General features: G+C 32.9%; 1 long non-coding RNA gene across 1 annotated transcript; it reads right to left on the minus strand.

The window, feature by feature from the left end:
- Positions 1-17: 17 nt before the first annotated feature.
- LOC143239511 (uncharacterized) lies at positions 18-26,909 on the minus strand. The gene is made up of 5 exons (XR_013021219.1): positions 26,839-26,909; positions 8,837-9,063; positions 6,791-6,868; positions 5,852-5,956; positions 18-2,846 (listed from the first exon to the last, which is right to left on the minus strand). It is a non-coding gene; the product is annotated as an uncharacterized LOC143239511 (long non-coding RNA).
- Positions 26,910-27,595: the final 686 nt, after the last annotated feature.

Consider the following 27,595-nt stretch of genomic DNA (forward strand, 5'->3'; position numbering starts at 1 on the left):
AGTTTCAGTTGATCTTCATTTTTGTTTCAACTTACCCTCAATTAAGGGCAAACAAGTTTTTCCCGTATGAAATTTGTTAAAAACAGATATTCTAAATGTACTGTAAACTGCCATACATTATATAGTTCTATAGTGTTAGAAAAACACTTATGTTCAAGACGTCAATTCAACACAAAGTTACAACATCTTATAACCCGTCCTCCAGTGGCAGAGCTGGTTGACTGCGGACTTACACTATTAAAAACAGATAGCCCACTGACAAGCTTTGAGATTAACTACAAAACAAATAATCCTATAACAGGAGCGTTTTCAAAAGGTTGACCAATTTGACTCTCAAGAATAAAGGCCAGCCTTTCGAAAATGTTCTTGTTATAAGGTATCATATAGCTTAGTAACATATTTATCAGTTGAATATTGTATATGTCCAGCTTGTAAGTAAATTGCATAGGATATTAGGCTATTAAGAACTAACTCAAAAATTAATAGTACCATGACAAAGCTATGACTTGTTTTCACAACTCTTTTCGATTCATCGACTTACTTTTATTTTCACTTGAAAAAAAATTCTTTATCTAAACAGGGTAACAATTACTTTCTCCACTTCATGGAAATATGATAACAATTACTTTTTACTCGTTAAATAAACAGGGTAACAATTACTTTCAGTATTTCATGTAAACAGGGTAACAGTTACTTTCTACTCTTCATATAAACATGGTAATAGTTTTTATGTGATGACAAGAAACCCACTTGAAGTAAAGATGTATTTAAAGATGGCTGGTATGGATTTAAAAAATTATTAAAATGAAGTAGAAAAAACAATGTTTCAACCTTCTTAAATCATCTTCAGGTAAACAAAAAAGTTTGCAACCGACTGATGCTGGACACATGTCTTAGGGATGAGAATGTAAATGAGTACGGGATATAGAGGCATTGCAGCCAGATGTGAGGAATTAATTAATATATGTATAAATGTGTTGCTTTATATCGGTTTTAATTGTTGTATAAGTAGGGCTTCTTTGACTTTGTGTTTGTTTATGTTTGTCTCCCTATTTAGTATGTGCGTGTTTTCTATGGTTATGTTGAGTTTATTTGATTTACAGTATTCAAAAGCGTGTGAAGATGTTGTTTTGAGTTCTTTGAATCTAGTTTCCATTTTTATGCTTGTTTCTCCAATAAAGAAGTCATGGTAGTTGTTGCATTGTATTTTATAAATAATGTTGGCGTTGTGTTTGTCAATGTAGTTTTTACATAAGATGGACTTTATTTTTCTAACGGTTTTTGTATAAATTTGGTATTTAATGGAATGTCGTGGTCTGTTATAAATGTTTTCCAAATGTTGGTTATTTTTTCGCTTATGTCAGGAATTTATGGTATACAGCAGTGTAAAGTTTTTGGTTTGTTGTATCTTGGGATTTACTGTTGTTTGTTTGTTGCTGACCATGTTGTTGATCTAGGTGTGTGTATAATTTTTCAATGGTTTTTGGCGGAAATTTGTTGATGAAGTGTTGTTTTATTTTGTTGATTTCATCATGAATTTTATTGGGTGAGCATAGTTTTGTGGCTGTGTTTTTTTAAAATATGTTCACTTTTCATGTGCTGAGTCCAAAGAAATGTATATACGTATGGGTGATTTTTCCGTGGATTTCTGTTTTGAATTGTGTTTCAGTTCTAATGATCTTGAGGTTAAGAAATGCTATTTGGTTAGTTTTTCCTGTTGACAGGTGAACTTAATGTTGAGGTGTATCGAGTTAACGTGATTGTGTGTGTTCTGTAGATGTGAATCCAGCAATTGTATCATCAATATACCTGTACCAGTATAGTGGTGGGTGAGTGTAAAGCTGAACTGATTATTTGAGATTCAACCTGTGTCGTGAAAATGTTGGCTTAAACTGGTGACATTTATTTGTAGGTAGTTTTGATCATTGAACACAAAGTTAGTTTCGGAGGTAGTGAATTCTGTAAGGGTTTCTAACTGGATGCTGGGGATGTGTATCAATGGATTTGGGTCTTGGACACAAAGTTCTAAAGCTATCTTGCAGGCCTCAGTAGTTGGGACTTCTGTAAAGAGGGAGATTACTTCAAAACTGGTCGTTAAGGCTTTATGGTTTAGTTAGTCAAGAATACATTTAAAGTTAAGAGTCTTTGAAAAAGATCTGGCTGATGTTACATATTTAGACAATCGGGTTTGTGATGTTTCCACTCTTTCTCCTGTTCTTCATGTAAACAGGGTGACAGCTACTTTCGTAATCGATAGGTTAAATGTGAACAGCAGGCCATTGTACTATGTATGATCTTTGGTTGATGAATGTGTCAAATAAAGAACGCTAAGTAATCAGACTTAAATGATGTTAACGTTAGTTAATACTGCGATTTTAGGTTTCGGTAAAAAAAAAAAAAGTTTTAATTTCACTAAGTAGAGTAAATTAACCATTTGTTTAAGCTCACATTGTGACAGCTTCTGTATTTTACATGATGGATATGTAACAAATTTATACAATTATCTAATAAAATGTATTATCATGACATAAATACAGTGAACGTTTAGTAATAGCCATAAATAAACAAAAATAAGTGCAAGTTTGGATATGAAGAGATGACTCAAGTTTTGATACTTCCTTTTTAAAACTTGTATATATATTTAAAAATTTAAATCAGCCAGTGCCTTTCGAAACTAAAAAATTGCAAGATGGATCTTCGTCAATGTTCACAAGATCTTCAGGGCAGTTGAGCAGTCGCCAAATATTGTTGTAACTTGACAACAAGAGAGGACACGGTAATAGTTCAGGCATGACCGAATGGTAAGTTATTAAGGCTGAAATCGTAGCAAACTCCTTTGTAAAACCCTAAATAACAAATAAAGATGAGTAAACATACCTTCATTGGGACGTTGTTTTTTGCTTATTTTTCTCTGAGTTTGTAAAGTGAATACAGTAGAATAGCAGTGACAAAAAATTAACAATTACCTTATAACTAATAATTGCTTATTTTTTCACGGTAACTTGATCGTACTTATCTACAGGTTTTAATTATGAAACAATTTTAAATTCGTAAACAGTATATTTCACACTTACCTTTACATATATATATTTATTTTTCACCACTGGTATTTTCAGAGAACGTTCAATGTGTTTACTATTTTACTTTCTGAAAACTTAATAGTGTATAAATATACGTCCACTTGACAAGGAAATGTTTGCAGCAAAAACGTTTTGCTATTTGTTTAACAATACGTTATCGAAATATTCCGTATATTGGATTTTGTAGATTTCTTAATATTTTGCTCTAACATTTTAAGACTGATCTACCTCCAACTTAAGGCTTTAAAATGACATTTACTGGAGGCATCTACCTACTGTGTATCTTTTAAAGTGAATCTTCTTAAAATGTGAAAGACGAACTAGTCTTAAATCTAAGACATTTGTGAAATATAATCGCGATTAATTTTACTATATTTTATAATGATGAGATGAATATTTGCCTTATAGGTATTTTGTTTATAAAAATTATTCTTAACCAATGAATTCTCTTTAATAAATATTTTAAAGGTTAGTTAGTAGATCACAGAATTGCCATTCATACCATCTTACTACCATGTATATTTAAAAATGAAAGTGACATCTGGTAAGTCAACCAGTTACAACTTAACGCGGTGATTCATTAAAACTGATATACGAATTCGTATGTTTCAGAATTTGTGGAATTAATTTATTTACAAAAATTTAAGATTTTTTAAAATGTGTTTGTTGCCTTTAACTCAAAAATAAATCAGTAAAAAATAATTATGAACATATGTGTAACGTGGTAAACTTTAAGTGAACATTTTATCTTACTTTTATTTTATACCCACGAATAGTTTGCAGAATAAGATACCGTGTTTCTCCGAAAATAAGATAGGGCTTATATTAATTTTCACTCCAAAATATGACACTAGGGCTTATTTTCGGGGGATGTCTTATTTTGATATATTAAAAAAATGAAGTTACAAAGTAAAACTATTAAACTAACCATTTAAAATAAACTATTATTAAACTATTAAACTAACTGATTAATACTTAAACAAACTAATTAACTAACTATTAAACTAATTAATAAATTAATTTTTTTTATTTCTTTCCTCTTCCTTCCACTCTTAACTAGGGCTTATTTTAAGGGTAGGGCTTATATTAAAACTATCCCCAAAAATCACACTAGGTCTTATTTTATGGGTAGGTCTTATTATCGGAGAAACACGGTAATGGGCTATCCCAGACAGCTGAAAAGTTTGTGGAACGCGCAGAGAGAGGGCGTAGCAGTAGGGCTTGCTTGCACTTTTCCGCATTATAAACGATCCAACTGGCTCATTAACTAAAATTTCCAAAACTATTTCTCTGTAAAATGAAATAAATAAAATAGATGAACTACCATCTATGAAATTACAATAAAATACGACACTTCTTTAGCATTATTCCAGAACTATGAGGGAAAATTTGTAATAAAGCACAAGAGGTTAAAAAATTATAGTGATATACAAATCGGAAGAAATATTTATTCTTTCACCACACGGTTGTGTTTCGTTACAGAGGAGTATCATTAGCTTCATTTTGTGTACATATTTAAATCCTGTAATAAAAGTTATTAAATAAGGTCCAGTATTTTATCATATACAATCTTATGGCAACTGTTTTACATCTTATATATATATAACGAATGTGAGAATATTTAGTAAAACATAATGTTTTTAAATTCATCTTTCATATAAAATTTTATATAAAAGTTACAGAAAATTCTTCCAATACAGAAGTGTCAAAAGAGTTCTTGGAGTTTGTTTATTTGCTCTACGAAGTGATATACGCGCATAATCATTTCTAAGTTAGTTTAAGGGAAGACAACTATTCAACAAAATTTACCAGGCCACATCTCCACCTTCCATGTGAATCATAAGTATAATTAATATAACGTTTTCAGTCATTGCGAAATAGTTGGTGTAGTCACTTAAATATTAAACACTAAACTAATTTATTATGTGATTACATGTTACATAAACGACGGTACTTGTGTATAAATTAAATAATAATTTAATAAAAACGAACAGGACACTAATCTTTGTTCTGAACTGGAATAATAGCGAAGTCACCGGAAATTATAAAGTCGCCAAGTTGTTGTACTTTCAGAGTGTTAAGACCTACTGTAGAAGTTTTCAAGTTGTAACCTGTATGTAATATTAAAATATCAATATGGAATTGTTAAAGCAGGCTCTGAGCTAGTCCTATGTAGAAATAGACTAAGAGCTGGTACTGTGTAAAAATAAACTGAGAGCTAGTTCTGTGTAAAACTAAGCTAAGAATTTGTACTGTGTAAAAACAGGTCAAGACCTAGTCCTACATAGTTTCATTAGTAATTTCATGTTGTTTTCTTGTTCGTTCCCTTCCTATAAATAAATTGATATGAATTGATTCGCCACTACTAACATATTACATTGTTCTTGTAGTAACGTACGATCTAATTGCAGTAACGTTTACTCAGGAAAACTTCGACTTTTAGGTACGTATATCTCTCGTATTTAAGCTCGGAGTTTCTTTTAGTTTTATTATATTATAGCAGCTGTAAGCTCAATCGACTTTAACATTTTCATATCCCTTCCTATGTTTACTATCTAAACTCTTGAGAAAGATCAAGTGAAAATATTCGAAGACAAGAGGTATCCAACAAAAACCTCCGGTTGTTCAATGAACTTTTAAAGAAGAATCTCCTGAAAGAACAGGAAAAATTGTACGTTTGAGAGATACCTTTCTATATCTGATAAAAGGTAATAAAAATCTACCTTACACTCCAGATAAATATAAAAGAATATACTTGTATTTAAACCAACTTTTTCCTTTGCGGCTTCATCAGAGTTAACATAGATAACAAGTTGTCACTTGTCTGGTATGGTCCAAGTTGTCACTTGTCTGTGATGGTCCAATTTGTTACTTTTCTGTAATGAAAAACAAATGAATGCCAATATATCGGCAGAAAACTTATAGCTATGGTTTCTTTCCAGCCTAACAATGAAATGTGCAAAGTTTGTATTATGTATGCCACATGCTATAATAACTCATTAGAAGCACTTTTGCAAATGAAAAAAAGGGTTTGAAACCTAGAGATGGAAACATACAGTTATGCTTTGGAGTTAACAGACGTCACGAAATGAAACCAATTTATCATCATACAAACCACAAGACCCTACAAAATTTGTTTCGCACCTTACAAACCACAAGAACCTTCCAAATTAGTTTAGTGTCATACAAACCACAATAACCTCCAATATTAGTATATTACCATACAAACTACAAGAACCTCCAGAATTAGTTTAGCATCATATAAACAAAAGAACACACAAAATTAGTTTAGCACTATAAAACCACAAGAACATTCAGCACTATAGAAAACTGCAAGAATGTTTAAACTTAGCCCAACACAATAAAAGAAAGTGCACTATCGACGGAGGAAATGCTACACAAGGTTATTCTAAAAATTGTGAACATCACTAAACCAAACTAAGTGTTTTTATTAATATTTCGGGCCAGAAGAAAAATTTAGCTATTGACTGTTAAATTTACCAGTAAGCTTGAAAACGTATTAAATAGCAGTTGCTCAAAACGTAGTTGTAAATATCAAAATTGTTTTTATTATTAACAACGATATTTTCAAAATATTCTTCTTATATTCATATTTTCATTTTTTAAAGTGTCTTTTCTATGGTGCTACAAAGTCATTATTACAATTACTTACCATGTTTTTAGTTTAAGGGAAACGATAGTTAGCCTACCTCGGAATTCCTGCTTGAAACCAGGCGGCGCTGCAGAGTTCCTTATCTTCCGACAAGGTAAACTGTAGCGAGTCGTGTCTAAAATAAAATAAGATATTGACTTGTCTTTATTATTAGAAAAACAATGACGTACTCCAAACAGAAAATCAATAAGATAAACTCAGTGACGGCGAAAAAACCCATTTGTAGAGAATAATATATATGTAAAAACGGCTGGTTTTGGTTGAGAAAATTTTTATGTAAAGGTGTGAACAACGTTTCGACCTACTCCGGTCATCGTCAGGTTCACATAAGAAGACTGCAAAAGTGGGGTCGTTATTCCATTATTGACCCCTAACGCAAAGAAAGACGTGGTTGTACGGCATGTGCCTAAAGGATTTTAACTGGCTATTGACAAACCAATTGACTTCGATTCAGAGGCCGCACAAATAATCCACCTAGGAACCCTTGTTAAGTATGTGGGTAGGAGATCAGAGGTAGAGATTATGAAGCCAAAAGAAACCTTAGATAGTCGTTGCACCATGTGTTTTCATAAATGTCACAGGGGGAAAAAACGATGCATTTAAACTATTGAAAAACCAATAATTTCTTTCTTATTTTTAAAGAAGCAGTGAGAAAATCTAAAATAACCTCTTTATAGGAAACACGCCACAGTTGTAAGAGGACAAGTTTTTGAATAAAGGTACAGAGAAAATCGTTCAATGTTTAGTAGAGGGTAACTATTATTCTTTGTTTTGTTTTTATCCAGACGAAAACCTCAGAAATATCTTGTTGAAGAATTACTTCAAATGTTAAAAAAATGGAATTACGAATAAAGAAAAAATAAATTTATTTCATGTAGTAGTATTGGTATGTATTTGTATTTATCACATTTACGTCACCGGTCCGGCATGACCAGGTGGTTAAGGCACTCGAATCGTAATCTGAGGGTCGCGAGCTAAAATCTTCGTCGCACCAAACATACTCGCCCTTTCAGCCGTGGGGGTGTTATAATGTACGGTCAATCCCACTATTCGTTGGTAAAAGAGTAGCCCAAAAGTTGACGATCGGTGATGATGAGTACCTGCCATCCCTCTAGTTTTATACTGCTAAATCACGGACGGCTAACGCAGATAGTCCTCGTGTAGCTTTGCGCGAAATTCAAAAACAAACACACAAGAATTTACGTCATCGTCCCTAATTTTGAATTACTGACTAATCAGCAATCAGCAACATCCTACCATCACTATATTCAAGTTAAAAGGATTAACTGTTATTATTATAACGCAGCCATGCATTAAAGTGTGTGTGCGTGAAGAAGATATATTTTGTAATACCGCAATTTTGCAATAACTATACCAATAAATATACTTTATAAATTCGATGTTTCGTTTCGTTAAGAGAAATCAAACTATATTTCGTACATTACGTTATATGTTAATAAAGAAGGCAAATCACATTTCAGTATCTATATCTCCTATACTATACTATATGTTTATAAAGAAGATAAATCAAACTTCAGTATCTATATCCTGTACACAAGTTGTATGTATATACAGAAAATAAATCAGATTTCAGTGTCTGTATCTCCTACACTACATTATATGTTTATAAAGAAGAAAAATCAAATCTTAGGTTTAAATTACCAATAACCTGAGCTCATATTCAATGTAGAAGATTCATTTTTAATTTACCTTTTTCCTTTATTTCACTATGCGAGAAACACTATAAACATATTAAATAATTACAAATGGAGGAAATTAAATTAAAAACAATGAATTTTTTCTATGATACCCAACCTATTTGATAGAATAAAAAACAACTTTAACTTGTTAATAATAATATGAAATTCCTCATAGTTATTTACTGGATTTCAACATTCTTCGTAATGTCAGGTATTATTGCCACATGTTTCGTATAAGTTTAACGGTATTATATTCTTAGCGATGTATACATGCGGATAATAACTTTTTGAAATTAAACGATTGGAATTTCCAAATATTATTTAGGTTTATGAGAAATTGATTCAGAAATTGAGAAACGAAAAGAAAGTGAAACTAAAGATACCTTTCTGGAGCTGGTGGTGGTGACCAGTTCCTGGCTATCGTTTGAAAATTAAAATCATGTTCAAGAGAGCTGTCGGATAGTGAGCGTAACGGGAGTTCTTTTGGCATCACAATATTCTGTTGTGATGTGATACTATCACAAAATGAGTGACAGTACAGACTGGTTCTAGTGTTAAGTATTTCCTCTAGATGGCAATGAATATCTGTGGCTTCATTCACATAACCTTGCTGTTAAAGAACAAGATATTGAAATAAACGCAATTCCTAATTGAATTATTTGATCACTTAGCAATATAAACATAATTTTAAAGCCGTAAACTATATTTTAAGTCTTATTCAACTCATAATTATAAGAAAAATATTATACTAAAATAGCTAGAGTTTCCGTATATCATAACCTTAACATTTATTCTTAATATTCTATTCGAATAAATAAAACGAAACACGTTAATTATATTTCATGTTATAATATTAAAAAGATTGTGTATTGAAATTTCACGGCTAATACATATCGTTGATGAACACAATTAGAGTTTAAATAACGGATTATTGGGTTTAACATTATTAAATACGTCTATAATTACCGTGAAACAATTTCACAGCTAAAGAGTTGTTTTACCTAAAACATGTTCACTTTTCATGGCCACTTTCAATACTAAAAAGTTCAATTACATTTTGGAGAACAATAAGTCAGCTCATCCAAAAGTAAAATAAAGCGCCATCTTCTTTATAATAATAAGTATAGTTCTTTGATAGAATGTTTAGGTAGAGTATTAATGATGAAACTTTGTAGTTGCCGTCCATTCTACAAATGGCTGAAGTAATTTGGAAGTAATTTTTAAAAACGTGTCACGGTCAGTTTAAGAGAAAATAACAAATTCTAATTACGTGTGTTTGTTTGTGTTTGTGTGTGGGTGTTGGTTGTATCTCAGTCGTTATTGTGTCAGGCTGAGAATCGCGGGGTTCAAGGTGCACACCGCATTAAGCTAAGCACAATCCGCACTTTCAGATGTGAGTTCGTCATAAGAATGGCACTCAGTTTCAATAAGTCTTAGGGACCTCTGGTGAGGTCATTTAGCCTGCATGTGCATAAACTATCGTAACGAATGAGGATATCTGTATATACATGTCAGTGGTTCCAAATATTACCACCAGCAAGGAGTCTTTTATTTTCCTACGGATCCCATGTTTCTGAAATGTTCCATGTACCAAACAAACTGTTTTTATTCATGAATAATACAGACTTGCGATAGTTTTATTCTCTTGAAATGTTTACATGATCTACAGTAATTCCTATATGCTGAATCCAAAAATATCTATTTTTCTCCAACACGTACAGATTTTTCACAAAATTTCGTATGTGCTTTTATACAAGTGAATCATTTTCGTTGAAATTAGGTCACATTTTGTTATGCTTAAAATGTTGATAGCCATTAGTTTCAGATTTATTTAGAACAATCGCGACATGGGAATTTTATAGATCGTTCTAGAACCTAAATATGGCAAACACAATAATAAAAAATGTTTAATGTGGTAAACGAAATAATAGTTTGATATTAATTACAATTTTCTTTCCAATTTATAAAAAAGCCTTACGTGATAGTAAAAATTAATATTATTTATGAAATCTTCGTAGCTGAAATACGAAATATCCGTTATTAAAACCAAAACAACTTTTGTGAACTTGAAATTCGCAGGCATGTGTAATTAACTTATTTTAACGGCTTTTCTCACAAACTTAGAGCTAGAACAATTGTGACAATTATAGAACTGTCTCAGCTTTTAGCGTGTTATTATTCTGTGTCCTTCAGTGAATTTTTTAATTAAAGAAAATAAATCAGAATCCCCAGTATTACCTACACCGACTCCATGGTTGGGAACCACCTGTACGTAGGTACATCCCTTTAGTAGTATATAACGAGGCTGTAGTAGCCTATTTGATCTCGCATTGTGCCATATAATGGCAAATATTTAAAGCACTTCTTACTACAAAGCGTTATTTATTGCTTACCTAAATAGTAGCGGCACAGTGGTATGTCTGCGGAATTACACCCTAAAAGCCGGGTTTCGATACCCGTGGTGGGCAGAGCAGAGATAACCCATTGTGTAGCTTTTTGCTCAATTCTAAACAAACAAACCTAAATTGTATAATGCATGAAAGAAAGTAAGCAAAAGAAAAAAAAAAGGAAAAACGGCCTGGAAAAGTATCCACTTTTCCAGAAAATGTAGCCGAAACTGCAAAAAAAAAGCAAAAAAACGCCCTTGAAAATATTTATCGTTGTTTTATTTTAGTACAAAATACCCTATTTCAGTGTTAATTTCCGCAGTTAACATTCTGCAGAAATCGGTAATACATCAGGAAATGTTGTCATCCCGAGGTATGCATTGGGTGCTAATAATTGAAAAAAAAAGAAAGAAAAAAGAATTTCTAAGATGTGTGCTTCGTCGTGGATCTCGTATCTATAGTGACAAACATTCATTAACTATAACCCTTTATTCTGCTGAAAATGCTCTAATTTTGGGTCTCGTTTGAAAACTGGAGTCTTACATTACGTTAGTGTAAACATTTGACAATAATTTGGTTACCAACAATCTAGATAGATATTTAACAACAATTTCGCTGTCAGTAATCTCTTCAATAGCCAAATTTCCTTTGGTTCAATCTTGATGAATTTAGAATAATATTTTAAATAGTTTGAAAATTTATAAAAATATTTAATCGAAAAAGGACTGCACATATCAGATGTAAGAACACTCGTTGCAGTTACAAGAAGACAGGTGGCCAACGATTGTTTGTTTTTGGAATTTCGCACAAAGCTACTCGCGGGCTATCTGTGCTAGCCGTCCCTAATTTAGTAGTGTAAGACTAGAGGGAAGGCAGCTAGTCATCACCACCCACCGCCAACTCTTGGGCTACTCTTTTACCAACGAATAGTGGGATTGACCGTCACATTATAACGCCCCCACGGCTGGGAGGGCGAGCATGTTTGGCGCGACTCGGGCGCGAATCCGCGACCCTCAGATTACGAAGCGCACGCCTTAACGCGCTAGGCCATGCCAGGCCCCGATGGTGGCCAACGACTTAGTTACTTATAATTTCATATGTTAATTATGACCAATTCTGTCTCTCTAGCTTTCATAAATATATATGTATATATCACCAGATCAGCTGATAATACAATCAACCACTGAAAGAATGCATGTGGAGAGAGACTGTCTATCAACTTCTACGTCAACTTTAATGGTGTTTCCTACAGTTTCAAACTCTGTTTTCTTAAAGGTGAAGAATTTTCGTTGGTAACAATATTTTGTTTGTAGAAATCATAGTAGCTCTGTTGTTTGTTAGTTTAATCTTACGTTAATTGAATTGTTATTAATATTTATTGTTCCTTTAAAGCTATTTACCATAAATTATTAATAGGATCGAATAATAAAATATGAGGACAGGCGCATTCTTTTTTTATTTCAATATGGTAAAAACCATATTATATAATCTTAAGATCTTCCGTGAACAATAAACAATCCTATAAAAATCAAACTATCTTAGCTTATTACAACAATGAAAACTCCTAAAAAAATCAAACTATCTTAACTTGTGAATTTCCGAGAACAATGAACATGATTTATGTGACTCAAATTACTCAACTTTCTCAAGAATAAATTACCATAGCGTCTGTTAAATATACGTTTAACTTCTAGAAATTACTTCCAAAAGCATACAGATATCAAAGAGGGGTGAAAGAGGGGTTTATAGAACCCTGGATTTTTAGCTCTTGAGCCAAGCCCCAGTTAACGAATAGGATCTATAATTCAGATTCTCTCTCCGAGCTATAGATCTATAGTCCAGTTTGGATCATATGTGGTCAATATAAATCTGCAATATGGACGATATACTCTATCTCCAGGAGATGGAAGAGAAAAAGACGTTGTTTATTGTCTTTATAAACTTCACTCTAAGGTGTGTTAAGTGTGAAATAAAAGTCATTTTACTGTCAAAATGAAGTTTTAAGAACTTACACTTTGCGTTCCCAGGAATCCGTGGACTTCCCAGATGGAGTATGGGATAAAAGTTTCAACCCTCAGAGGAGGCACAAATGTCTACATATTTTTTAATAGTGTAAATTTGAAATAATTTGTAGTTCTTCACTCACATAGTTTATTAATGAAAGTTTAGATTTACTAACTGATGTTGTTTGATGACTGACAAGAAATCTTAAAGACATCGACAAAGAGTCTGTTTTTACATATGCTGGAAGATGTTGCTAAGAGATGGCATTCATCTTAGCATCAAAATCTTAATGTCTGAGACATTCTGAGCACCTAGATCAAAGATTTGATCCTACATGAACTGGGAATAATCTGTCTGCTGAGAATGGGAACTGGCAAGTGACCAGACAACCATAACAACTAAGTTGTGTTTGAAGAAGAAGAAAAATTCACGCAATTTTCTAAGTTTTTAAAGACCAAATATATGAAACAAACGTGATGTTTTCTCCTTAGAAAAGCTTTTCTTGTTGTGTTTCAAGGCAAATTCGTGGTCAGTGGTGGATCTATGCCTGCAAGACATGCCCTTTCAGCCACGGGGGCGTTATTATGTTTCGGTGTATTCCACCATTCGTTGGGAAAAGAGTACCCCAAGCGTTCGCGGTGGATGGTGATGACTAGCTGTCTTCCCTCTAGTCTTACACTGCTAAATTAGGGACGACTAGCGCAGATAGTTCTCGTGCAGCTTCGCGCAAAATTCAAAACAAAGCAAGCCAAAGCTTCTTGATGTAGATTAATATTGAATTCTGGATGGAATGAGCTGCTGTAATTCATAGACTACTCAGACTACATAATGGGCTACCTGTGCTATGCCTATCGCAGTTATCGAAACCCAATATTTAGCATTATTATTCTCCAGACTTACCACTAAGAGTTTAGTGGGATTTATTGACCGAAAATGAATAGCATAAAATAAAAATAATTGGCTCTCAATCTCACATCATATACAGAGATTTTAAAATTCACCAAGATGGCTGCCCTAGCATTGATAAGACCAGTCATGGATAGCTGGGTTTGGGGTTAAGTGGTTAAAGCCAGCAATTACAAATCATTCTACCATCAAAGTTAGTCTTGAGTTTTCTCAAAATGAAAACAAATTGAATTTTAATTATGGCACATACTGTCCTAGTTTGACGTAGAGTTTTTACACACAAAGATATTGATAAATGATACCATAAATCTTGCCCTCGATTGACATAGTCTTTACAGACAAATATACTGACAGATGAAACCGTAAATTTGTGCCCAGAACTTTGTATCACAACTAAAATAATGGAATAAGATTCACTAAGCACGTGTTTCAGAAACTCGTACGTTTTACCACTCTTTAATGTGTGTTAGTGTCATCATGGAATCGAATGTCCTCCTCAGTTTAAGTAATAGATTGTGGAAGATATATCGGTAATACTTTATTATCTTAAAGTACGCTTACCAAACAGGGATGTTTCAGAAGTAATATTATGTTCCCAGTAGAATATCATCACAAAACTATCAACTTCAGATTTACGTTCTTATTATGAATGGACACCTTCGTTCATCATAAAGAATCTATAAGTGAAATTTGCATAAGACTCTCAATGGTTCTTATTTTAAACTTTGACAGTTTTTTATAGAAATTTCTTTTAATATATTTTATTTGCAGCTGAGCACAAAGCTACACGATGAGTTGTTTGTGATACACACACCACAGGTATTAAAACTCGGTTTTTAGCTTTGTAAGTCCTGCAGACTTGCCACTGATAAGATGGAGGAACATTTCTGGTAAAGTCTTAGTTTATTGAACACAGAAGTTAACCAGAAAGCATGATTGTTTCATGAATAAATAGAAAAGATCGAGATATTTTTATTAAAAATGCTTTCCACCAATAGTCATGCTATAAATAAAATTAATGACTCTGGAAGCAATGGACAACTTAAAATCATCAGAAAATAAAATGGGAAAATCCTTTGTTTATATTCATGACCAATTGTAATGAGTTTGTTGTACTATTCTTTAAGTATTATAGAATATAAATTAGCTTCACTCATTTAAATTCAGAACGATGGAGAATGTCAAATACATTAATTCAAAAGTGTATATTATTTGTTTTATAATTTTCGCGCAAATATTTGTTTGTTTTGTTTTGTCTTTGGAATTATGCACAAAACTACACTATGGGCTATCTGTGCTCTGCCTACCACGGGTATCGAAACACATATTCTAGCGTGTAAGTCTGCAGGGATGCTACTGTGCCACTGGGGGTATAGTTAAAATATGACGAGCACTTTCATTATCAGTCTTAAAACAACACAGGACAAAGAAATGTGATGAAACGTATTAGCAGTGTTACGATAACACAGGTGGTAGAAATGGAACGAATACTTTATTTAGTAGTCTTACAATAACACAGGTGGAAGAAATGTGATGAACACTTTCATTAGCAGTCTTAAATTAACAGTAGTGGAAGAAACTTCATACATTATTCTAAAAGAAGAATTTTTACATTTCTATGCTTTGTTCGAAAACAATTATTTGTATCTTTTAAATTCAACGTTACAACAATAAATATTATTTGGAATAGTTTAGGTTCTAGCTTTCTGTTTGTACCGAAACCATACAAAAAAAAAAAAAAAGGGTTTCACACATTAATAATATTATTTGTCTATAACGTTTAGAGACTTTTTGAAGAAAAAGTCAAATCCAGTTTTTCAGTATGTCACTTGATAGCCACTTTTGTTATAGGAACATTTTGTTTAAACGTAGAAAACACTTAACCGAATAGAAAATGTATATTTACTGAAATCTCATCATGAAGTAGGAAAAGCATCTGGTAGTTATAAAATATTATCTAAGCCTATACAGGTTTAATTTAAACTAAGCCTACACAAATTTAATTTAAACTAGGCTTAACCACAAACTGACTACAGGAATTTTTGTGAAAGAATAAAATCGTCTGGACATTATTCAAGAATATTTCTTTAATCCACATATAGAGGTAAAATGGTTAAGAAAACCTTTCCATATTTAATCAAGGATACTTTATGAAAGCAGTAAAAGCATTTTATGTCAAGTGCTTGTTTATTGTTAAGGGTAAAACTGCACAGTTGATTATCTGCACTGTGCCAACCACGAGTACCGAAATCAAGTATTTAGCGTTATAACCCATTAATGAGGGGAGGGTAACAAACACCATATATAACTCATTTCTCACTGAGGAAGTAGACAGTTTTAAACAGTTCAGTTATGGATCCTCACGACCTAAAACTTGTACATGTGATAAATTATTTACCATTCTTGTAATGCATACGTCTAACGCCAGTAAAGCAGCTGTAGGTTAATTACGTTTGCTATTTCAACAACCAATTACAATGTATTCGACAGATTTAAAATACTGCATTATTTAAACCAATAACGATGTATTCGACATATTTAAAAGTAATTATTTCTTTGTTACGTGTTGTATAGAACCCGACAAAATTTATAAAAGAAAATTCTGAACATCAACCTCAATCTTAAATAATGATATTTCAACATGACTACTATCCTCTTCCACGTTGGAACAGAGGTAAGGTTGAGGTTATATAAAACTAAAATGTTGAGTTCGATCCCTGCGACAGACATTGCTCAAATAGTACATTGTGAAGTTTGCGCTTAAACCAAACAAATACACAAAATGTATATTTGTATATATAATTATTCTGTGTTATAATATTTTAAGTATTTCAGTATGCTATAATGTTTATATCAAATAGAAATAATTTTAAAGGAAATTACATTGAAAGCTTCTAATTCAAAAATCAAATTATATCTAATTTTTCAACAGGATAAACAAACTAATTTTCTGTTATATGATTCCTATAGAAATCATATTCATAATTTTCTACTGATGTAATTTATCACTAAATGAAAAGACAATAGTTTATAATTCGCACATGACCAACTGTAATTGCTTGAAACTGACAATCTCTTGACACAAAAATTTGTAAATGCTTGAAACTGACACCTTCTTCGCATATGCAGTCATACTTTTCCACATCTTACATATTTTATGGGAAACCGCTGAGAATATAAAAGGACGCCCACATTCAATTAGAATAATTTTCAGCAATTCCGTTTTGCTTATCCCTGTCGTTTAAAATTCCCACGTGTCTTCCACGATTCGTTTTCAATTAACAGTTTGTTAAAACTGCAGAGTGCCCTATGACAATAGAAGATCCAATGTGTTAATTGCTCACACAAGAAGACGAGCTGTGTGTTAGCGAGATACGTTTGTTTTGAAGTGAAAAACTTGTGTATGTAGCTTAATGAAAAAGTGTAATTTTATTTAATTTCTTACAATGTTTTGGCTAAGACTACATATAAAAATGTCTTATAAAATGATGGTTTGAAACCTATGTGAAGGTACTGTAAAAGACGAGCATTCATAATCTAAGTTATGGTGAAAGGTTCTACCAGCCTGTCTATTACAATTTACTTTATAAGCTTTTCTATTTGTATAACTTTGAAGATCAATAATGCTTCCAATTTTACCAAATTAGTTTTCTGAAGAAGAAGATTTTTATATGAAATAAAACTTAAGATATTATAGCAGAAATTATAAGCTATTGAGGATAGAAGCTGCATACATATAGTATTCAAATAACTAAGGAGTACACTAGCACAACGTAAGATAAAATGAGTTGAGTGAAATTCACTTGCGTTAAGACATGTGAAGTATGTTATTAGTATATTTATAACCACATGAGCGTAATACATGTACGTATGTTGCTAGTATACAACATTACAAATGAGTGTAATACATGTGAAGTATATTGTTTGTATAATCATAAGAACATGAGTGTAATACGTGTGACATATGTTGTTAATATACTTGTAAGTACGTGAGTGTAATACATATGAAGTATGTTGTTTCTAGAGTTATAAGCACATAAGTGTACATATGAATCTAATACATATGAAGTATGTTGTTTCTATAGTTATAAGCACATAAGTGTACATATGAATCTAATACATGTGAAGTATGTTGTTTCTATAGTTATAAGCACATAAGTGTACATATGAATCTAATACATGTGAAGTATGTTATTTCTATAGTTATAAGCACATAAGTGTACATATGAGTGTAATACGTGTGAAGTATGTTATTTCTATAGTTATAAGCACATAAGTGTACATATGAATCTAATACATGTGAAGTATGTTGTTTCTATAGTTATAAGCACATAAGTGTACATATGAGTGTAATACATGTGAAGTATGTTATTTCTATAGTTATAAGTACATGTGTCTCAATATATATGAAGTATGTTGTTAGTATACTATACGCACGCTCAAAAGCTATCTTAACGGCTATTCAATGGGATTTTGCAATACTTGGAAGTATGCACACCTTAATATAAGTATAGCTGTATGCTGAGGCGCTCTCTATAGGCCAAATCTCTTGCGTGAACAAACAATTCCTCTCCTGTGTATCAGAGATAAGTCTTAGATCTTTTATTGCTACATATCCGACTTCAATATCCACAGTAGGCGGATCACAGATAGCCAGTAGCGCAGTTTTGCGCTGAACATTAAACAACTAATCAATCATATTAATAGAAAATTACTTATAATTTATAAATCAATCTCCACTGAAAGTATTGTTTTTAAAATATTACTGCCTTGATGCTAGACAAATGTAGGGATGACGTCATCAATTTATAACAAGGAAGCACATACTAGTAGAGATTTCGGATGAATTTACAAATACGTTAACGTCTATGATATATAAACAAGTTACCACTGTAAAAAAACACAAGAAAAAGATGCCTTTGTAAAAATTCATCACGTCATCAGATATACTGAGAGTCGTATATGATTATGTAAAATGGGTACATTTTCTTTTTGAGCATTGGAGACCAAATTTTAAGTGAAACAGAAATTGTTACTGGATTATTTTCATTATTTTCGTGATGCCTTGAGCATTAAAATGGGTTTAAAAAACGATGGTTTAAAGTACATCGAGTGAAGCAATGGATCCCATTTCTTATTGTTCGCTTCGATTTATCAATGTTTACATAAACACGGAGTAAAACCTATATAAAAGTAAAACGAAAAACATAAATAACTCGTAACCAGACAGCTTTTACATCAAAAAACAACTGGTTAAATTTTCTCGCAAAGTTACATATGCGAACAGTCGACATATTTGAATAAAGCTCAAATCAACTAGAAATAGGATATAAAACATGGTTTGGCTACTCCTACAAGCAATATATATGAATTTTTGGCTATTCTTTGAAACAAAAACAGTGTGATTTTTTTATGTACTGACTATTCTTATAATAGTTTTATAATTTGGCTATTCTTGCAAAAAATAATATTTTTGTCGTTTTTGCTATTTATGCATATGACATGTATGATATTTGCTAGTGAATTAACTATCTTATAAACAATAAATTTGTTTTTATTGATTTATTAAACCTAAGAATAAAGAAAATCGATTTTTAAACTATACATCCATTACAACAAGTACAGCATGAATAATTTACAGACACTGGATTGCCAGGCATATCTTCAAATGTCTGATATCTTGTTTGCATATATTCTTAAGTATGTTAGAACTTTTTTTACGAAACACCGTTCGTATTACGATACAATTTTAATACAACTGTATTTCAAGCGCAAGATCATTATTTATTAAAAGAACACAAAGACGTTGCAAGAGTTCAACATTCTCAATAAATCATTCTTAAAGATAACGTCTTTAAGGCCAACCACCTGTACGTTTCCATTTCTCTGCAAATTAATACTGAATGCAACGTGTTTAAACGAAAGATCATCTTCCAATCTCACAGACGCTGTATCATGAAACTTTCAAAACTATGTTGAATTAGTTTCCGGTAATGAGTTTTCAATCCCAAACAAAAAAGTAAACTGTAGCTTTGAAATATCATGTACTTCTAATAAAACATCACTTGGTGTTCTGAATACCACAGAATTATACAAATGCATAATACATAAGCCACTGATGAAGTAGATCTTAAGCCTTTTTAAAGATGAAAAACCAAAACAGATACCGTATTTTCCGGTTAATAAGCCGAGGCCAATTTTCAGCTCTGAAAATGAGAGTTTTTGCTTATTACCGCCCAATAAGCCGAAGCCATTTTTAAGAAGTGACAAGTTTCTTCAAAATGATTTCTTAGTCTCGTTTCAGCGTCAGCATGCATGTTGTGTGTGATCATTGGCGTTCTGTAGTAAAGCAGAACGTGTCGTATTGAGACAGAGATGGAATCAATATGTCATTCGTTATTGGCTCCACTCACTGTAATTAGGTAACCAATGAAATTCCAGAAACAACGTTTCACTGTAGTCTTAACGTGCTTTGCTGATGGGACAAAATTACCGCCTATGGTAATTTTCAAAAGAAAAACATTTCCTAAGAAGAAGAAATTTCCGAAAGGAGTGATCGGCCAATAAGCCGACCCCCAAAAATCAGGTCCAGAATTTAGGGCCAGAAATTCGGCTTATTAGGCGGAAAATACGGTATTATGTTTTGTATTAAAGCCGAATAAACTAATGGATATTCAACAGAACGTTCATGGTTACATGACATTGCTACCGGTAACTTAATATGTTGATTAATAAATAGCCTAATACAATTTATGCCTTGGAGTATTCGTGTGGATAAATGTAAAGTATTAGTTAATGAAGTTGCCTCTACTCTCGCTTTTCCGAATTATATTTGGTTTGTTTGTTGTTAAGTGCAAGGTTACACAATGGGATATCTGTGCTGTGCCAACTACGTGTATTGAAACCTGGATTTTAGAGTTATAAGCCTCACCGCTGAAATGATAGCAAAATTAGATTTCATATTTTTTTATTTCACACAGTTGTGCAGAATACAAAAGTCTAACATTATACTATTATGTTTTTATACAGTGGACTACATTGTCTCGAGTTATTCGTATTCAAATTATAACGGCAAATTAAGTTTTAGATATATATATTTATTTCGTGCTCGAGAATACTTTGGTAAGTTGTTTGAAGTTAAACTCCCTCGTCGCTTTTGATAAGTTTCGATTTATTTCCTTAACAACCTGTTATGAATAGAGAGAACTTCTTGGAACAAGTTAATGAGAGAAATCTTAGAAAAAATAATTATTTTGCCTTATTAAGTTGATTTAATTTCTTATCTTGAACGTGTAATAACTACAGCCTATTTTATACACTTTGTAACTTGTAATCAACTTGTCAATCCCCTTCACACGTGCTTCAACTGTAGCACTTTCAAGTGGAGAGCATCATATTCTAACTCAATCCATTTTTCATACGTCAAAGTTTAAATTCGCAACTGTATCGTACTACATTACCTCTCAGTCTAAACGTTAACTGTCATATTTTTCTTTCTTTCTTGTTACAGATAAAAACCGGGGGAATCATATATTGTGTCATATTTAATATGTTCTTACCTGTTGCAACATTCAGGTTACATAAAAACAACAACAACAAACGAAATAGATATTTCTTAAAAAGAAAGATATTTCAGCAATAGTTTATATATATAAACATGATAGCTCATCATCCTCAAATGGGAAGAATATTAATATTACAAACCAGTTATGTAAATTATTTATAACAAACAAATATTATAAAGTTTGTTTGGAGCAGAAGAAACAAAAAGTTCGACAATTTGATCTTCATTTGTTTACGTTGTTGTTATTATATTAAAAACTACAAAGTGTGCCGACCTGCGAGAAATCGAATCGTGGGTTTTAGCTTCAAGTACCACTGACTCTTCGGGAGAACATCTTTAGTGGTTTAATAGTAGCGATCACAATTTTTACTAACGTTCTATAACAGGCCTCGACAAATCCTGGAAGCCAGATCGCCATGGCAACTAAAATTTTTATCGCAGCGTCAAGTATTTTATCCCATTTTTATTCTTGCGTATTGCGTAGGGCTATGCTAAATAGAACTCGAATCTAGAACATATCTCTGCACTCTTAAGAGTCCAGAACTATTTGCGTGTATTTTGAGTCCTAAATCGAACTTTGTGTCTGGTATTTTAATGATGGATTCAGCACTTCTCATGTTTTTTGAGGAAAGAAGTTCTATGGTTGCACAACACGTAACTAGTTCCCTGCCATTTTGTTTTTCTTCTTTCTCTCAATTTAACCAATCAGTGTGCGTTTTAGATTCATACGGAAACAAAGGCAGTTAGTTAAGCAATATTATGAAGTGGTTGTTTTTGCATCATGTGATTGTTGGCATACACTGTGCTATGAAAGTAAATAAATACACTTAGCCCCCTTTTCTTGGTACAGTAGTGAAAGTAGGTTAGGCACACCTAGGAATGGCTCCTAGATTTGAAAATATTTGTCGAGGCCTCTTTTAAAAGGTAACCAGTTAATTATCATTGAGCTTACATACGAGGTCTGTTAAAAAAATACGCGGACTGACGTCATAAAACAAAATGTACTTTATTTAGAAGTTACAGGTCTGGGACCCCTTCAAAGTACTCTCCTCCCCAACGCACACAATTATTCCAACGGTGTTTCCACTTGTTGAAACAGTCCTGGTACGCTTCTTTTGTAATGTCCTCCAGCTCCTTCGTCGCATTTGCCTTAATCTTGAGAATCGTCTCAAATCTTCTTCCTTTCAAGGGTCTTTTGAGTTTGGGGAACAAGAAAAAATCACAAGGAGCAAGGTCAGGTGAGTAGGGGGTGGTGGGAAAGAACAGTGATCGAGTGTTTGGCAAAAAGCTCACGAGTTCAGAGGGCTGAATTTCGCAGCAACGCGGTGCATCTTCAATTTTTCGGTCAAAATCTCTTAACAAGATCCAACTGATATCCCACACTCTTCAGCAAGCTCCCTGACAATCAGACGTCGATTTGCCCGCACAAGGGTGTTGATTTTGTCGACGTCAGTTGACGTGGAAGGACGTCCAGGACGCTCATCATCTTCAATGGACTGTTGACCATCCTTAAAACGTTCATGCCACTTGAAACATGCCGTACGCTTCATAGCAACATCACCGTAAGCCCTGTTAAGCATAGCAAAAGTTTCAGTCGCAGATTTTCCAAGTTTAACACAAAATTTCACAGCAAGTCGTTGCTCCTTCAGGTCATTCATTCTGAAATCCGCCAAACGAAAAAATCGCACTTCACTTAAAACCGCGTAGCTAATACACAAATGAAGATATCTGCAATCGGGAAATGGCGTCGTAATCAGCTGATCTGTGCGAACCTAGCGACACCAAGCGGATTCCCCTGGAACCAACTGGAGCCGCGAAATTCAAACAGTCCGCGTATTTTTTGAACAGCCCTCGTACTTCTTATCATGTTATTTTATTTGTTACTTTTATTTTTAGTTTGAAAATATAAGGGTTAGTTGGAAAAACGGGGTATCCTCGATGTCTTTTCATTGCTACCACCTTCATTAACCTTTTGCACGTACACTGCAAGAAGTCTACTCTTGTATTTCATCTTGCAAGATCAAAATGAAGTGATATTTGTTTAACAGAATATACTTTATTGACGTCCATTACTTCGATTAGAATGGAATACAGTCAATCTGTAAACCAAATTTCAAAATTACTTCCAGTATTTCTTATTCTCAGTTTAAAGGGATTTCAGTTGAACGTGGCTTATATTATTCATTAAATTTCTCATGTTTTGAGAGAACTTTCGTCAGAGACTTAAAAGAAACGGTTCATGTAGACGCAGGAGTTATAAACATAACATAACTTTGTTATAGAGCAATTAGTTGGGCTGCGTGGTTCTTAATACCCACTTTAATCTGGAGAGAAGCCTGTTTTTCAAACCTTGAGCTAATATTTAAGTGCAGAGATGAGATCCCTTAAAAACACTACTCTCATTATGTTCAAGCCTTTAAACTTCCTCAGTGTGGCGCGGTCAATACGCATGACGAGTGGCGTTTCTGGCCACAGTAGTTGTCAGGAACATTGGCGTCCTCCAAAGAGCACATCACTAATTGTGTGCCCTCTCCACTCGAGTCACGTTCATTCAACTGACCTGATAGGCGCCGCCTCACTCTCACGGTTGTCTAATCAAACAGAGTTCGGACTTATAATTTGACTTCACTGGTGTTCTTCAAAATGATTGAAACAATGTGTTTTGTTGTGTTACGTCTTTATATCGTAATACCAATGAACAATGTGTCCTGACTCTCATTTTGAATTAAGATAAAACTTGTATATGAGACAATGTTTGAATATGAACAAACTGTGAGTTCAGCAGTCGCTTAAACAATCAACAATTTATATACGATATTTAAATCAAATAGAACGAGGTGTTATAAGAAAGAGTAAAGTCGTATAACCATTTTAGATGCGTTCTTAAAAATGTAAATGTATTAGGATACCAGAAAGAACACGGAAACTGTACGAGCAGTTCAATAATGTGTTTTAAACTGTGTTAAATAGCGGGGCAGCTTCCATTCGTTTATTCAAATCAATGACAGCGATTAAAATGTATATTCTGTGGCGTTAAGAATTCATTGTTACCAAGAGCTGAAATGTATTTCATGATAATACTTCAAATATATTCAGCAGTTCTCCAGTGGCACAGCGTTAATTCTAAGGACTTACAATGCTAAAATTCGAGGTTCGATTCCCTGTGGTAGTCACAGTATATAATCAGATGTGGCTTTGCTGTAAAAAATTATACCTCGCTAGTATAACGGTAAATTTATGCACTTAAAACGCTAAAATAAGGGGTTCGATTATCCGTGGTGAACACAGCAGGTGTCAAAATGACAAAGTAACCATTCAGTAATTTACTTTTTAAAACGCGTATGGAAAAATGTTTTAAAAAAAATTCTTATAGTCTTATTATTTTTACAAATGGAAGGTTCGGTTTTTTGGGAACCTATTTAAAAACGGAGTTGAAGAGATACATATTATATTAATTTCTGTTAGATACTCAGTGTTTGGTTTTTTTATATTGCTTAAGTTCTAAACAAAGTCTTGGGTGCATATAGTGAACATTTTATAACTGATGTGTTCTATAATCCTTCCTTATTTATACTTACGTCATGGAATACAAATTTTTTAGTCCATCGTCACACTAAAAATTAAAATATTTATCGATCCTAGTTCTTCAAAAAACTTTTTGCTATTAAAAGAATATTCGTGCGAAACTACACCAGGACTATCTGCGCTATCTGTTTCTAACTCTGTAGCGATAGTTAGTCATTAGCACCTACCGCCATTTCTCAGATTTCTATCGTCTGATAGAACAGTAGGATTTATACACTACTCTTATAGTGCATTTGTGGTCACAAAGTTGGTACACGTTAGTAATTATACATCTGGTTCGCAGCAGATTCCTGATCATGGAACAGTGCAATGTTACCATGGTTAGCCTTATGACTAGAAACATCTTTTATAGCCCTTTTCTAGGAAGTATTTTCGTATAGCGATGTTCCTAAATGATGTAGAGCCAAAGTTATAACTGATTCTTTACCTACTGTAACTATTGGTTACACATGGTGCACGTGCAGAAGTTGTGTAAATTAGGGAAAATATTGAAGCGAGAGTCATGTTCATAATATACTGTTCTTGAGTGTGTTAGGACTTCATCACAGGTTTAAATAAGTTGGACGAACTATCTAAATAAATCCTTAAGGGAGTATCGTGTAACATACATGTAGGGTAACCATGTAACAGGCATATCAGAGAATCATGTAACAGATATGTCGGAGAATCGTGTACCAGACATAATGGAGAATCATGTAACAGACATGTTGGAAAATCGTGTAACAGACGTGTCTGAAAATAATGTAACAAACATTTCGGAGAATCATGTAAAAGAAGTGTCGGAGAATCGTGTAACACACATGTCAGAGAAGCATTTAACAGACATATTGTAACAGATTTAAACTGAAATTTTCAACTGAATCGATAATTATATAATTTGCTTTCAAGGCTTTTAAGAATATTTGTTGTTAAACTCGAAGCTACGCAATGGGCTATCTGTGCGTTGTGCCACTGGGGGAGGGGAGAGGCAAATTTGGTAATCTAGATTTTTTAATGCTCACGTAACTAGAGCTCTATCCACAATATTAAGATTTTACTAATTGTTTGTCGTAGATACACAATGTTCTGGCGTTAACGAACAAGTGATAATATAAAAAGAACAACGGACAATTTAGTTCTGGATATGTTGTATATGTAATTATAAAATAAGTTTTAATATGCATAGTGTTTTTCTTCCCTATTGTAAAGAACCCTTAATCTTATATTATGACACTTTAGTTTTTAATTTCTGAAAACATAGCATATGATTAAAATAAATTGCTACCAATTATATAAAATTCAAGAAATTCTGAAGCAATTATCTATTTTTTAACCGCGTATATTATAATAATGTTTCATACTTGAAAATTAGAACTTTTTCGTTTTACTGGTAAAGGAAAATAATGCGTTTTTCAGGTTGTTATAAAACCTACAGGTAGTGTTTTTTATTACAATTACAGCATGAAAATTACCACACAGAGAACAGAGTAGAGAACTAGTTCAGGTGTCTAATGGCAATGATAATCAATTTTAAACTCTCGTCAGTATATTTTTTTATTTAAGAGCCTTGCCAGAAATGTTAGAAGATTTCATTAAATATATTTTACAAAAAGTTGTCATGCGGTAAATTATTTATAAGTTCCATTGCAAGATATTGTATATAATTAGTTGAATCGAGTTAGGGTTATATATTCTTCTTAAAAACAAAATACGTTGAATCACTAAAGTTAAATGCATCTGCCTAGCAACCACCAATGTCATATACAATGTAAGTTAAACATCTGACGCTATTTTCACGACAGAAGACCTTGATTAAATTGAATCAAAACAGTATCTTTTCCACCATCAAATAACTGATTAAAAACTGGAAATAAAGAAATGGATGTATAAGCAATTTATATAAAAAAGCATAATGAACATCGACTGAAATTAAATTTACATGTGTTTAAAAGATTCATACCTTGTTATGCACGCGTATGTTGCCTTCACATGAGATACAACCCGTCTCTGTGCTTGATGCGGTAGGCTTCACGCAGGTACCTATTATGTAAAAAGATTTAGTTTTTTAACTAAACTATATAGTAGACACATAACGCCATGTCGCGTTCGCGGTAGTTTTATGAACTACGTTACGGAGTTGCGCAGAAACTGTGGATATGTGACTATAACTTTATCACCTAAAGACCCACGAAATACAAATGTGTCAAAAGAATGAATTACGGACTATCATGGAACAACAAACACAGTATATCCATCACTTGAACTGGATGGAGAAACAGCATGCACTAACACAGAAAAAGCCGAGATATTTAAAAAAACACCTAGAAAACACGTTCAAGACACATCATGAACCAGACATGAACAGATACTTCTTTAATACAGTTAACAACTTTATTGATCACAACAGAAGCATTTTTACACCTAAATTTCCAGTCAACACTATTATACACCAAGAAAAAACAAAAGACTGGAGCACTCATCAACTGATTAAACATATCACTGTAACAGAAGTCGTAACTGCTATTTATAACACAAAAAACAAAGCCCCTGGTGAAGATGGTATTCAAGCTATCCTCCTAAAACACGGCACTCAGAGATTATATGAACACCTAACAGCTTTATTTAATCTATCACTATCAGCAGGATATATCCACGTTTCTTGGAAGGAAGCAATAATTTTAATGTTCCAGAAAGAAGGAAAGCCAGCGAATAAACCA

The sequence above is a fragment of the Tachypleus tridentatus genome, chromosome 13 (genome assembly GCF_004210375.1).
Source record: "Tachypleus tridentatus isolate NWPU-2018 chromosome 13, ASM421037v1, whole genome shotgun sequence".
Lineage (NCBI taxonomy): Eukaryota > Metazoa > Arthropoda > Merostomata > Xiphosura > Limulidae > Tachypleus > Tachypleus tridentatus.